Source organism: Bos indicus, chromosome 19 (genome assembly GCF_029378745.1).
Source record: "Bos indicus isolate NIAB-ARS_2022 breed Sahiwal x Tharparkar chromosome 19, NIAB-ARS_B.indTharparkar_mat_pri_1.0, whole genome shotgun sequence".
NCBI lineage: Eukaryota > Metazoa > Chordata > Mammalia > Artiodactyla > Bovidae > Bos > Bos indicus.
The window spans coordinates 29,710,534-29,723,214 of NC_091778.1; the positions used below are offsets into that span (position 1 = coordinate 29,710,534).

The 12,681-nt window shown below is 52.6% G+C and overlaps 1 protein-coding gene across 1 annotated transcript in view; it reads left to right on the forward strand.

The window, feature by feature from the left end:
* Positions 1–601: 601 nt before the first annotated feature.
* NTN1 (netrin 1) overlaps positions 602–12,681 on the forward strand; it is a 205,247-nt gene continuing 193,167 nt past the window's right edge. Inside the window, exon 1 of the mRNA XM_070774335.1 lies at positions 602–719. The gene's annotated coding sequence lies outside the window, so the exon portion shown is untranslated. The remainder of the gene's footprint in view (positions 720–12,681) is intronic.

A 12,681-nucleotide genomic window follows, 5' to 3' on the forward strand; every position in this document is an offset into this window, starting at 1 on the left:
CCCTGGGCTCCTAGAGGGCATCGGGAAAGAGGAGTGCTCTTTGCGCATCCCAGGCCGACCCCGGCTTCTCGCCTGCCCAAGGTGGAGTTCCTTCAACCTTCCCATGGGTCCTCTAAAACTTTTGTTTCCGAAATGCGAATCTCCTATAGCCCCAGTTTTAAGTGGCGACAGTTCTCTAACGCTTCGGTCGTGTCAGCGGTGACTGGGGGAGGCGTGTCACTCGCCATCTTGGATCAAGGACGAGAGGACCAGTTTCGCGCGGACTTCAGGCGCGTCCCGGGGTGATGACAGTGAGGACCGTACCCCCACGTCCTGAGACTAGACTTCTCGATCCTTGCCTCTTCTTCCCCCACCCCCAACATCCGGCCAAAGAGAAATTCCTCCATCCGCCAAAGCTAGAGTGGGTAGGATGGATGCCTTCCTCCTGAGCATCCGTGTGTCCCCAAATCACCACCCATGTCCCCCCGAGCTTCGGGCTCCACTCCGCTGGCGCGGGCTCGGCGGGGCGCCGAGGGGGTAGCGAGCGGCCGGGTTCCGCCCGGGGCGGGCTGGGGAGCAGGGTGGCCGCGGGGGTGCCGAGCCGAGAGGGCCCGGCCGGCCTGACACCACCTGGCGGAGTCTCGGGGAAGAGTCTTAAAGGCGCGCGCTCCCCGCGCCCAGCGCACTCCAGCGGGAGCCGCCGAGAGCTCGCCTCCCTCTCCCGCCCGGCGCCTCGGGAGGTAAGTGCGGTCAGCCGAGCCGGAATCCGGGCCCGGGGAGGCGGCCTCGCTCTCGGGGAGCTCGAGTCGGGGGCCGTGGTGGCCGGGCGGCGCGCAAGTTTGAAGGCCTCGGAGGGCAGCTGGAGCGGCGAGCGCCTGGGAGGGGACGGCGGGGCGCCCGTGGACCGGGGCCGTCTGGGGGCAGCTGTCCCGGGCGATGATGCCCGGGACGCACCGGCGCCCCGCGCACGCTCCAGCCTCGGCCCCGCGCCCCGCGCACTTGGCGCGCTCCGGCCGCGCCCCCTGCTAGCCCAATCCGCGGGAGCCGCCACACGGCTCCGCGCCTTGCCGCCCGCCCGGGGCCCCGGCAGCTCGCTCGCCCTGCGGTCGCGTCCGGTCACGCCGGCAGGTCGCGCTCGGCGGCCGGCCAAGCCCGCCCCCAGACCCGCCGCGCCCGCGCCCGCGCCCCGGGCCACCCCGCCCGGCCTCTCGGCGCTGCGCCCCTCGTCTTCCCCAGCTCCAGTCGCTCGCTATTTTCACACCTCCCGGTGCCCCGGCCCCGGCGCCTGATTCAGTGCTTAGTAATTAATTTGGCGTTTCAGAATGGTCAGCGGGCTGGATAATGGGCGCATTCATCCCCCGGGCTAATCTGAACAGAGGTGGGAAGAAAGGCTTTCACAGACAGAAAACGCCATTCGCTGAGCGCTCAAAGGGGCTGTCACTCCCAGAATAAATCGCCGCCGCGCCCGCCGGCTCTTCGGGCCATTTCCATACAGCCCGGCCCGCGCCGCGGACCCGCCGGCCTCGGCCTCGGCTCCCGAATCACTCACTCGACTGCCTTCGACGGGAAAGTCGGGCGACAGCGAGACCCAGGCGGGGCCCTAGGGGAAACGGGGAAGCTGGGGGCTCGGGTTCAGGCCGCAGGGGACAAAGAGCTTGATTAGAAAATCAAATGCTGAACTGGAAGGGAGGCGCAGCTAATCCGAGGCGCGGACTTTGGAGCTGGGCTGGGGAGTGCATCGCGCGCGGCCCAGAGCCGCGCGCGGCTGCCCGGGGTCGCACGGTAAGCTTCTGGATCTCCAAAGTGGAAATGCGATCCCAGTGCACACTCAGAGATCGTAGAGGCAGGGCGCGCTGATACTGTCCCGACCCGCACCAGACGTTCGATCCCGAGTTCCCGCGACACCAGGTCTTTGCCAGCAGCGGGGCTGGGGAGGTGCCCTTCGCGGCCCCCGGCTCGCCACTCCTGCCAGCTCAGGGTGTACCCCGGAGCATCAGCGGAGAGAGTGGCGGCGGCTTTATCTTCTGACCTCGGGTCCCCCCGAGTGTTGGGCACGAACGGTCTGCGGGCTCTGAGAGCTGGGGCCTCTCCTTGGCAGCGCTCCCTGTCCTCGGGCGAAAGAGGATCGAGCGCTGCAGCCGCAACCCTAACCGGGACGACCTCGCCCTGAGGGCGCCCCCAGCCCGGCGGTGGAGCTTGGGGGTGGGTAAGACCAGACCGGCTTGGCTCTCTCCAGGGTGAAGCTCCGGGCAGTTGATTTTCCTGCCGTGGAGGCTCACCGCGCATCCACTTCGTGGGACAGATTTGGCCCAGGGCCCTCCCGCCCAGTGGCACCCTCCCATTGGGGGAAGAGAAGGAGCTCTGACCCTAAGGTGCAATAGGCTTCTCTGGTGGCTCAGACGGTAAAGAATCTGCCTATAATGCAGGAGACCCGAGCTGGATCTCTGGGTGGGGAAGATCCCCTGGAGAGGGAAATGGCAGCCCACTCCCCTATTCTTGCCTGGAGAAGTCCCTGGACAGAGGAGCCTGGTGGGCTACAGTCAATGGGGTCACAGAGTCTGACACGACTGAGAGATTAAAACACACACACACACACACACACACACACCCGTGCTCCGCGGAGAGGCTGAAACAAGGGAAGTAGCTGGCTGGAAGGGGCGTTTCTGGAATGGCCAGATGGGTGTTCCAGGGTGTGTCGGTGATGGAATCCCCGCCACTCACCAACTTCCGAGCAGAAGTCCGTCCTCCCTTCTGAGTCTCAGTTTCCTTGCCTGCAAAACAAGGATGAAATGAGGTCACACTTGGCTCCAAGTGTGGGGCCCTCGGTGGAAGGAGTCCACACACCACTCACGCCCCAACCAGCAGCACCCTCCCCGGCACCTCCCCAAGTCTTCACCAACACCTCTCCTCGGAGTTTAAGGACTCCCTTGATTTTTCTCTCCGGCTGCTTCCATCCAGCCTTGCTGCTTCTGGGTTCTGGTAGCCAGCTTTCCTTAAAACCACATTCTAAGAGCTGGAAGGGGCCTTTCAAAGATTCTCTGGGCTTTGTACAGATGGGGAAGCTGAAACTCGAAGTGGTTGGCTGGCGGATGTCATCCAGCTAATTAATCTGGGGACTTGCCTGGAGAGGATTTCATGCAGGGAGGTGAATTTCAGACCTGAACATCATCTCCTCCCTTCAACCCTCCAGGCTTTTTTAGGCCGGGGGAGGGGCCCAGAAATCTACTTTTTTTTTTTTTTTTCCAGTTGTGGCTCATAGGATCTTTAGTTGCATCATGCAAACTCTTAGTTATGGCATGTAGGGTCTAGTTTCCCGCCCAGGAATCAAACCCTGGTCTCCTGCATTGGGAAGGCAGCGTTTTAGCCACTGTACCACCAGGGAAGTCCTCAGAAATCTACATTTTAAATGAGCTCCCCAAAGCCTTTCGATGCATGTGGGACTGAAACTATACTTAGGGAAGCCCAGCCCAAACAGCTCTTTCCCCGGCAGTCCCTTCCCTAATGGGATCATGGGCCCTGCTTGCTTTTTGTGGCCCGTATTCGATGGGCAGAACGACATTTACTGTCACCCACCACCATTGGAGGCCCGCAGTGAGTGGGGTGCACTTCTAAGAAGAAACCTCAGATCCCCTGAATGCGCAGCCTATGAAGCAGCAGCTGTGGGGGTGCTGAGCATCCTGTCAGACAAGGAATGGTCCAAGTGGGTTGCAGGGTGACTGGATGTTTTGCCCCCAAACCTAGGGGCCTCCTCTTCCCAACACTTTCCCAGCTGGACCTAACTCTGTGCACTGCTGGCCCCACACAGATAGTACAGATGTGCCCGGAAGGCACCCCTACCTCCCCTCCCTGCGAGCCAGGCAAACCTGGCCCACGCCGGGGAGAGCAGCCCACCGGCGGGATCCGTGCCAGCAATAACCCAGGTGTGAGCTGTCGCCTGGAACCACGGACACCTGCCCTTCACCAGGCTGGGGCTCAGAAGAGAGGAAGGGTGAGGGGGCACAGGGGGAGGCCTGGAAGAGTGGAGGGAAGTTGGGATGTGGGGAGAAGCTGTTAGGAACAGAGGGGGGACGGGGAGGGGACGAGTCCCTATTTATGTAAGCCGTTTGTAGCTGCGGATTGTAAAACTGGGCAGGATTCTCTGGAGTAATTCATAGTGTTTGGACAAGACAAACATTGTTCTGCTTTAAACAAACCTCCAGAAAGGTCAGGCTGGTTCATCCCTTTGCTGTGAGTTGCTGAGACTATCCAGATGATGAGAAAATCAGATCCTAGTGGAGGGGGCCCAGGCAGAAGGCAGCCGTCTCCTAAGCCCTTTGGATCTGGGGTGAGGGCACCCAGCCCAGGGAGGGTCCTTGGCTCCTGCTGAAAAGGGCTGGCTCCCACTCTGCAGCCTGGAGACGTGTGTGCGTACATGCGTGCCTATGTCATAGGTTAGGAGATGTTGATGATGCCAGGATTATTTAGTTCTCCAAGCAAGGCCAATGTGACCTGCAGTGTAAATGGTCATCAAATACGTGAAGAGTTATTGGAAATCAAAGACCCAGGGAAGCAGAATTTGATTCACTAATCTCAAGCCCAGATGTGCTCCTGGACAACAAGAAACCTCTGCTTCTTCCCTAGGGACATCCTGGGCAGGCCTCTTGCTGTTCATTTAGCAAACATTTTTTAAAAATTTTGTTTGTTTGCTTTTGTTGTTGTTTTTTCTATTTTTTGGCCATGCCATCCCACATGGCATGTGGGATCTTAGCTCCCCGACCAGGGATCAAACCTGTGCCCCCTGCTGTGGAAGCATGGTGTCTTACCCACTGGACCTCCAGAGAAGTCCCTAGTAAACATTTTTTTGAATGCCTAATATGTGCCAAGCTCTGTGCTGGGTGTTGGGCAGACACTAGTGAGCAAGAATGATGCTGCCCCAGTCATGGGGCATATGGTCTGCCTTGCCCTCCCCCTGCCTCTCTTTTCCAAGAAGAGAAACTTCTCACAGATTCCCTTCCAGCCTCTCCACCACTGCCCTTGCCTCAACAAGCTTCCTGGCTGAAATCCAGCAGACCCATTCCCAGACCAGGCCTGGCAGTGAGTGAAGCATTCTGTAAGTGTGAGCTGCCATGACGATCGTGATTATGACTGTGGTTGTGATGAAGGTTGTGATTGTGATTCCGGCTGTGGCTGTGATTATGGTTGTGTTTACGACTGTGGTTGCTGCTCTGAGGCTCCACTCTTGACAGATCTACCTTGACCCCAAGCTGAATCAGATACTTTTGATTGACACTTATTATTCATGCTTGTTGACTTATTATGACTATTAATTGGTAATTAGGAAAGGATTATTGACATTATTAACACCAAAGTCCAGTCTTTCTGCAGTGCTAGGGGCACTGTCCTGTATATGAGTTTCTGTTGCCTGAGGGCAGTTTGTCATCCTCTCAAGAGGGTAGCATCCTTGTGGTAACCATGGTGATGGTTTCACATGACGTTATTAAAATTATATTTCTTTAGGGCTTCAGACTTCGGACATCTCAGGGTCTTTTGTACCTGCCTTTTTAAACTCTATACTCCTGATATCTATGGAAGGAAGGGAGGGAGGAAGGAAGAAAGTAAGGGGACAAATGATAATACCATCCACATTTTTCAGAAGAGGAAGTTGATGCTCAGAGAGGTGAAATGACTTGCCCACTGTCAGTCCAGGCCGCTCTAACAGAACACCATAGACTGGGCGACTGGGGCTACAGATGTTCATTTCTCATGGTTCTGGAGGCTGGGAAGTCCAAGATGAAGGTGCTGGCTGATTCGGTAACTGGTGAGGGCTCTCTTCCTGGTTTGCAAATGGCTGTGTCCTCATATGGTAGAGAGAAAGGTCTTGTTTCTCATGTGTTTTTTAAAAAACAATTTAATTTTAAAAATTTAGATATAATGGATATGTCACATTCTATTAGTTTCATGTCTCTTTATAAGGGCACTAATCCTATCATGAGGGCTCCACCTTCAAGATCTAGTGTTGTGTTAGTCTTTCACAAAGGCCCCAGCTCCAAATGCTACTGTGTTGGGGATTGGCTCTTTAAATGAATCTGGGGGAGGGACACAGTCATTCAGTCCTTGGTACCCACGGTCGCAGAGGTGTGAAGATCAAGAAGTGTGTATGCCTGGAGCATGATCTAGGCCTGTACTATCCTGCCACCCACCCAGGCAGCTACTGACAAACCCAGGCATCCCAGGTCCCTCCAGTCCCAGGGACCTGGGACCCCTGGGAGGCCCCATAAGCAGGGTGCTCAGCCAGAGACAAGGAGGTAGCTCCCTAGGTTAGGTCATGTCCATCCATCCTTGTGACTAGCTTCTGGCATCATTCTGGGGCCTAGCACAGTGGTACCCCCTGCCTGATGGTAGCATCAGTGAGGGAGAGGTCCCCCTCCCCCCAGCTCCTACTTTCCCTTAATACCTTATTATCCATGCACTTACTCAATCTATTTGGAGTCAATGGTCCATGGCTGTTTTCATCACGCACCACCTCTTGGAACTGGTCCCCTAAGTCTTCTCCCTGTGTGACGTGTAGACCCGTAATACCTCATTTTACTGACATTTGGGGAACATAAGGTGTTCCACATAATTGATTTTTGCAGTTAACTGAAGCTTACTTCTTGAAGCATAGAAAATTTTTATGTAATCATTTGCCCCTCCAGAATCATGATTTTTTTCTCCACCTAATTTAGCAGAATTGAATATAGCAGGTATTCCCTAGGTGTGGTTGAATGGGTGACCCACAGCCATTCCAAGGAGTCATTCTGAAGCCATCTCTCAGAACATCAGCTTCTGGGCAATTCACTCAGCCTCCCTGCCTCAGTCTCCTCCTTGTTAAAGGGGGGCCCTGACTCAATGGGTGCTCACTAAGGGCTGCTCTTATACTTTCCTAGCTCCTCTGGGCTCTCAGACAGTAATGCCCTTGGAAAGCTGGGTGGTTGCAAGACCTGCCCTGATCCCTGGGTGGTGGCTGAAATGGATACTCCCTTCAGCAGTCACTTCTCAGCCTGTTACTGTCCCCCAGTCACCTATTCCCCTAGGGTCCTGATCTGTGATTCTCTGTGACCCTGGAAGAACAGAAGATGCCTGACCTCATAAACACTTCTAAGTGAAGTATTCTGGCTTCCATGCAAACTGAAATCCCTGGATATCATGGTGACTCTTCTCTCAAAGGCCCAGGAGACTATTAACTTGTTTCTGAACTGTGTTCCGAATCGTAAAGGATGCTGAGACCCTGGCCTCCAGAAAGAGGGAGCACCTGGCAAGCTAATGTGGGAGGCCCTGAACTCAGCATTGCATGAAGTAAGGAATAGGGGGACGTGGCCATACAGCCCATGGGAAGAAGACCCAAAGGAAGACTTGGGAAACATTCCAAAGCCAGAGTGTTAATGCTCCCTCTTTTTGTTCCTTTCATTTACCCCAAGCTTGCCTCGTAAGATTTGCAAGGAACCTGCTGAACTCTGGCATTTCTACTATTTGGTGGTGTATTAGTTCTGATGGCCACTGTACCAAATTCCCACAAATTTGGAGGCTTAAAACAACAGCAATTTATTTTCTCGCAATTCTGGAGGCCAGAAATTTGAAATCAGTGTCACTGGACTAAAACCAAGGGCTGTGCTTTCTACAGAGGCTCTGGAGGAGAATCAGTTCCTTGTCTCTTTCAGCTTCTGGTAGCTGCCAATATTCCTTGGCTTGTGGCCACATCACTCTGATTTCTGCCTCTGTCTTTGCCTGCCCTTTTCTAATTTGTTGGATCTCCCCCTCCCTTCTTCTTATAAGGACATGTGATGGCATTTAGGGCCCACCCAGATAATCCAGGATGATCTTCCCATCTCAGTATCCTTTACTTTCATCACATCTGCTGAGACCCATTTTTTTGCCACATAAAGTAGCATTCACAGGTTCCAGGAATTAATACACAGATATCTCTGAGGGTGGAGGTGGAGGACATTTTTCAACCTACCTCAGTTGGTGACATCAGTTGTCCATAATGTCGTGCTTTGATTGATTTTAATGAGTTTGTAGTACATTCCTATCCTGTGCCAGGCAGTCTGTTAAACTCTGGGGATTCAAAGAGTAAAGACCTAGTTCCTCTCTCGAGAAGCTGATGGATTAGTCAGGGAAGCATTATGATATGAAGAGCCATGGGAAGAGCCTCCAAAGCCTTGGAGGTACCCAGAATTCATCATTGAGTGCTCAAATTCCTTCTCAAAATCTGCAAAGCCCTGTGTTCTCTGGCCTGCATGGCGACTTCTTTGAGCTCACCTCCCAGCACTCCCATCTTGCTCACCAAGCCCCTTGTTCGTGTTCCTTACGCAAGTCAAGCTCTGCGTCAGGACCATTGCACTTGCCGTTTCCTTCCACTGGAATGCACACTCCCGCTGTCCCCCTGCCACCAGCATATCCCCCCAGCTCCCTTCTTCACTTAGCTCTACTGGATCCCTCTCAGAGCCTCTCCCACCCCAAGTATCTTGTCTAAAACCCACCTCCTCTCCTGGCACTGTGCCCCCATCCTCTGCTCTGTTTGTGTTTCTAGCACTTATTGCAATCATTTTGAGATGTGATGACTAGAACGTCCCAGAAGAAGATTCTAAACCCAAATGCATTCTGTTTTTATTTCTGGTTCTCTTACCTTTTTGGCCTTAGGAAGACCCTGAGCTAAATTTCAAGTCGATCAGGATGGGACTGGAATGAGGGCTCTTTTAGGGGGACTTATAAATGAGAGGAACCATTTGTCAGTTGTCACAGTGATGTGTGTATGTTGGGGGTGGGACTTAGAAGCTTTTAGTGGATAGGAATCAGGGACACTGAACATCCTGTAGTGGACACAGGACTGCTCTGCCCAGTGAAGAACTGTCTGGCCCCAAATGCCAATAGCATCTGCGTGGAGTACTTATCTTAAGGAAGGAATTTGTACTACACTCCTAAAATAGTATTTTTCAAGTGTATTTGATAATCTTTCACCCTTTAAGAGTCCTTCAGATGATTTTGTCCCCAATACATCACCTTCTGCCGAACCTGTGTCCCATGAACCATTCAACTTCTAAAGATCCTCCAGTTCACCTTCTTCTGCCTGATGTCGCTCGACTGTCACCTCTACATGTGAGGGGATCCCCTCCTTCAGACTGTGTGTGGGTGTTCAGTGAGCTGAGCTCTGGGTCCAGAGGTTTCCCATAATTTCCCCCCTCCCCAGAGAACCGTCCTTTTATGTCCACCCTTTGTTTCCTTCCTTCACGGCCAGACTTCCACCCTTGACAAAGCTTCCCTGGACGGTGACCCATTTTCTTTATTGTAATAGCATTCAGGGTGGGACCTTTCAAAAGCTTTTTTTGCAAATGAAAATAAATGACATCTGCTGGTTCCCCTTATCCACAGGCGGTTTTCACCCCTTCAAAGAGCTCCAGTAGATTAAGGGATTTGGCGGGTTTGGGGTTTGTATGGGCTTCTTTGCCCAGCTCCGGAATCCTCAGCCAAGAAGCTGGCACTAAGGGAGGGCAGCTGAAGAAGCTGATCAACAGCACTGAGGCCCGGACAAAGCTCGGGGAAACCTACGCTCTAGACCCACCTGTTCTCCTGCACTCTCCAGAACAGTCAGATCTCTTGGCGTCAAGTCCAGGGGCCTGGGATCCCTTGAGCGTCTCCAAGAGGCTGACCAGGTGAGCTGGGCTCTCAAAGCCTCAAAATGAGAGGAGGCCCCTAACTTCTTCCAGGGTGAGTGATCTGAGGATTATGAATAGTTAAAAACCAACCAACCAACCTCAAATACCCTCAACTGTCATATACTCAGTCTGCCAGCTTCTTTCCTTTTACAGGTGCTTTTTTAATCACTTGATAAGGTAAGTGTGATGGTCTCCATTTCGCTGGGAGAAAACCAATGGGTTTCCAACTTGATGGGTGAAGCAACTTGCTCAGGGTCACACAATGAAGTTGTGAATTGGAGTCAAGTTTTGTTTGAGTCAAGTTCTTTCTGTTTCCCAAAGTAACACAATCAATTCAGACCCCACTGACTCTTCTGGGGAAGCCAGGTACCTGCATCAAAATCCTCCACTGCTGTAATTTCCAGACTATGTCAGGAGTCCTGGAAACCACTTCATTTAACGTGTGTTCTCTTAACTGGACCGGACATGCTCAGAAGCACAGTCAAGCCTGGTCACAGCTCAAACTTCTGGTCCACCCGGACCCCGTCTCTTGTCTAGACACAACTGAGACCCATTTGTGTCAGATAACATCAACCAAGCCTGTCTTGCCCACAGGTGCTGACTAAAAGCTCTGAACCCTGCATCCAGACCATTTCAGTTCAAATTCCTGTTCTTCTACTCATCAGTGATATGAGCTTCAGCAACTTTCCCGAGTCTCTGTAAAATGGAGCTAGGACTATCCCTATCTCATAAGATTCTTACAAGAATTATGAGTGCTCGTAAGCCTGACAGAGTGCTTAGAAGAGGACTTGACACACGGCAGACGTTATATAAATGTTTGACTTCAAAAGTAAAACCCTCAGTCATACCCAAGGTGAAGGTCCCTCGGGTCATCTCGTTTCTCCGAAGCCCTCTTTTCCTGTCCTCCTTCCTTGTGAACCACTGGCCTGAGAACCACCCCCTCCCATTATGAGATGTTCCCTCCCTGCATCCTCACCTTTTTCTCCCGTTGCTCCTCCCACCCCACCTTCATGCTGACCCTCCAGCCTGGCCCTCCCCCAGGTCCCATTCACACTGTTCAGAGGGGCTATTCTTGTCCACACCAGAGGCACCCAGCACCCAGGCAGGGGGAGCTCTTGTTCTCCTCAATCTCCATTGTTCTTGTGATCTTCATGGAACTGACAGCAACCCCCTGCTCCTCTAAGGCCAGAACCATACAGCTGTTCCCCTGTCCACATCTCGTCCATGCTGACTCCTCCCTACGCAGGTCACTCTTCTCTTTCTTTGAAAACATTGATGACAGAAGCTCAGCCTCTGTGCACTGGGGCCGCATCGAATCTTGGAGACAAGAGTTTTGGGTGAAATAAAAAGGGATCCCCTGGTGGCTCAGTCAGTAAAGAGTCTGCCTGCAATGCGGGAGACCTCGGTTCAATCCCTGGGTTGGGAAGATCCCCCGGAGGAGGAAATTCTCCAGTATTCTTGCCTGGAGCATTCCATGGACAGCGGAGCCTGGTGGGCTGCAGTCCATGGAGTCACGGAGTCACAGAGTCGGACACGACTGAGTGACTAACACTTTCACTTTTCTTTTCAAAAAGGGATAGCTTTATTTGCTAGGCAAAGTAGGACACTGGGTTCGTGCCCTTCAAAAACTGTGTCCTGACCTAGTGGAATTTGGTGAGTTTTATAGCAATGGTTCAAGGGTGGGGTTGCTAATACGATCAGGCTGTGTACAGACCCGGATTCCTTTCATCTGGCCTCAGCTGATCTCCTAATCTTCTCTGAAGAATACTTCCTCAAGTGAATGCTTCCTCATCCTCCATTTGTTGGGGGTTCTGGTTCTGCAGAAAAGCTCAAAGCTATCATTCTGTGCGTCCCTTGAGGTGGAACCAGGATCCTTTCCCAAGGCTTCTGCTGTTTCTTGACTGCTCCCCACTTGTCTCTGCATCCCCTCCCTTCCCTGGTTAGCAACTAGGTGAACCTGCCCTTTGGAACCCAGAGAAGGTCAGGAGGCTGAACAGAAAGGGTCCCATGCCCAGGAGCCCTACAGGGTCCTGCTCAGTTTCCACAGAAGCATTTGGGTCAGCGAGCCCTGGTGCCAGTCCTGAGGATCTTCCATCCCTAGGTAGACAGCCTGTCTGGTCAACTTCGTCATCCCCATTCACCTTCTCTGCTTCCCAAAAGAAACCCACCTCATCCTCTGTGGGCCTTGTCATCATCTAGAGCTATTCCACCTCTGGAATTCTTGCTGTAGACATCCAGTTTTAGACCATGGTCTCCTCAGTTATTCCCAACTCGTGTCATCTATCTTCCTGAGCCTCCAGACCAGCTCTGTCCAATAGAACTTTCTGTGATGATAGAAATGTTCTTTATCTATACTCTCTCTCCAAGTCAGGGCAACAGAGGAACCAACCTTTAAATTTTAATGAATTTTAGCTCATTCAAATTGAAATGAAATGAGCCATGTGTGATTACTGTTTGATTTTTTAAAATATTTATTTATTTGTCCATATCGAGTCTTAGCTGTGGCATGCAGGATCTTTTAGTGTCAGCATTCAAATTCTTGGTTATGACCTGTGGGATCTAGTTCCCTGACCAGAGATCGAAGCTGTACCCCCTGCCTTGGGAGCATGGAGTCTCAGCCACTGGACCATCAGGAAAGCCCCCTGGCTATTGTCTTGAAAAGTGAACATGTTAGTTGCTCAGTTTTGTCTGACTCTGTCACCCCATGGACTGTAGCCCACAAGGCTCCTCTGTCCATGGAATTCTCCAGGCAAGAATACTGGAGTGAGTTGCCAATTCCTTCTCCAGGGGATCTTCCCAACCCAGGGATTAAACCCAGGTCTCCTGCATTGCAGACAGATTTTTTTTTACTGTCTGAGCCATCAGCATGGCTATAGATCCTGGCCTTTCTATTTCCTCTGCCGTTAGTGGCCTGTCTTCACTGCCTTCTGTCTTCAGTTTTGCCTGTTGTCCATCACATCAGCCAACTTCTTCCCTTTGTCCCTGTGCCCCACCTCTTGGGAAACAAACAAACCAACCTTCAACTATGGAT